The sequence below is a fragment of the Oryctolagus cuniculus genome, chromosome 3 (genome assembly GCF_051225735.1).
Source record: "Oryctolagus cuniculus isolate XC-2025 breed Fujian yellow rabbit chromosome 3, ASM5122573v1, whole genome shotgun sequence".
NCBI classification, from domain to species: Eukaryota; Metazoa; Chordata; class Mammalia; order Lagomorpha; family Leporidae; genus Oryctolagus; species Oryctolagus cuniculus.
This window is the reverse complement of record NC_142869.1, coordinates 119,408,932-119,411,445: the sequence shown is the minus strand read 5'-3', so window position 1 is coordinate 119,411,445 and position 2,514 is coordinate 119,408,932.

Below are 2,514 nucleotides of genomic sequence, written 5' to 3'. Positions count from 1 at the left end.
TAGTTAAATTCCACTGCAGAGAAGAACATACTTTTACAAATTAAATTCAGATTTATTGACACTTATTTAATGTCTTATAATATTGGCTATATTTATCAATATTCTACTGTTACTTGGAAAGAATATATGGTTTTGAGGTAAAGTGGAGGTTCTAGAAACATCAGAGCAAGATGTTTGATATTGATTCCCAAGTGTTTTATATTTTTCCTGATTTTCTTTCTATTTACTGTATCAATTATTGAGAAAAAGAGAGAAATGTTATAATTTTTTACTATAATATAGATTTCTTGCTGAAGTTCTACCCATTTTGGGGACATGTATCTTGAAACCATTCTGTTCATGTAAAATTTTTATGCCTTCTTGGTGAATTAAGCATATTGTAATTATAAAGTAAGCCTCTTTAACCTTACTAATATGCTTTGCTTTGAAGTCGATTTTGCTTGGTGTTACTGCAGGCACTTGAGCTTTCTTTTCTAAGGGTTGGCATCTAAAAATGTCTTTTCCTATCCTTTTCTTTTAACCTATTAACATCTTCATATTTAGTGAATTTCTTATTGTCAGTATATGCACAGGTCTTATTTTTTTAACTCAATTTGAAATTCCTTGTCTTTTATCTGGATGTTTATTTCATTTACATTTAATGTGATTTTTTTTCTTTTCCTACCTGTACTTTATTCTTGTTTTTTCTGATTATTCTATTTCCTTTTAAATTACTGTGTTGGTTTTTATGATTTAGTTGTATCTTCATAGTGAGCACTCTAATGATAATCCTTTGATGTGTTCTTTCAGAGATTTCTTAGGGTATGTTGTGCACATCTTTAATTTATCTATCTTTCAGTTATATTACACTTGTTCATGCATAGTATAGGGGTCTTTACATAGGATAGTTATGTTTCTTCTGTACAAGCTTTGTTCTATTGCTATAAATCTTATTTGCATTGTTAATGATTTTGGTGGTTTTCTCTTCAACAACTGCAAAATAAATTTTGCTTTGATTACATAAGCAGTTAGGACTCTTAGATCTTTTAATTTTTGTTTAGTTCAGGTTGCTGTCTGGCATTATTTTCCTTCTGTTTAAGAAAAATCATAACACTTTGAAAGCATTGATTTGCTGGTGATAAATTCTTCCAGCATTTGTAATTTTTTAAAAAATCCCACACTTCTTTTAGAAAGATATTTCCTTTGGTAATCATTTCTGTATTTTTGTGCATTTATTTTTCAGCTATATAATCTCTCTAATGAAATGCTTCTTCATATCTTTTGTCCTCTTAATAACTGTATCTTTTCGGGGCCAGCGCCATGGTGCAGTAGGTTAATCTTCCGCCTGTGGCATTGGCATCCAATATGGGCTCCGGTTCTAGTTCCAGCTGCTCCTCTTCCAATCCAGTCTCTGCTGTGGCCTGGGATAGCAGTGGAAGATGGCCCAAGTACTTGGGCTCCTGCACCCACATGGAAGACCTACAGGAAGCTCCTGGCTCCTGGCTTCAGATCGGCACAGCTCCGGCCGTTGTGGCCATCTGGGAGTGAACCAATGGAACGAAGATCTTTATCTCTGTCCTCTCACTGTCTGTAACTCTACTTCTCAAATAAATAAAATCTATAAAAAAGACTGGATTTTTTCTATTTAATTTTTATAGTGCTTTATATATTCAAGTTCTTTGATGACTAGGTAGCAAATGTTTTCAGAAGGTAGTTTGTCTTTTTATCCTTTCAGAGGTGGATTACAGAGAACAAAGGTTTTCAACTCTGCTTAAGTCCAACTTATATTTTTCTACTGTGAATCATGTTTTTGACATCCTGAATAACTCTTCCCCAAGCCTCAGGATTCAAAAGATTTTCTGTTATATTTTCCACTAAAAGTGGTATATTTTCGTGCTTTTCAGTAGGGAATATGCCCTGCTTTGAATTGTATAAATTGCAAATGGTTCTCTTTTTAATATTTATTTATTTATTTGAAAGGCAGAGTTGCAGAGAGAGAGAGAGAGAGAGAGAGACAGAGGTCTTCGATCTACTGGGTCACTCCCTAGATGGCTGCAAAGGCTGGAGCTGTGCCTGATCCAAAACCAGGAGCCAGGAGCCTCCTCCAGGTCTCCCATACGGGTGCAGGGGCCCAAGCACTTGGACCATCTTATATTTCTTTCCCAGGCCATAGCAGAGAGCTGGATCTGAAGTAGAGCAGCTGGGACTCCAATCAGCACTCACATGGGATGCCAACATTGCTGCCCCAAATGGTTCTCTTTTTTGTTTGTAGATGATCAATCTTCCTTGGCTTACATTCAATTTTGCATAATTTTTATTGCCATAGTTTTTTAAACAATACCATTTGTGGAAAAGATTATTTTTTTCTCAATTGAATTGCTTTTTACTTTTGTGAAAAATCCATTACCAATAATTGTTGGCCTGTTTCTGGGTGTTCTACTTTGTTCCATTGACAGATGTAACCATCCCTCCACACAGCCCTGTTTATCGCAGTATAAGCATGTTGTTGCTTTCCTTTGCTGCCTAAGTCTTCCA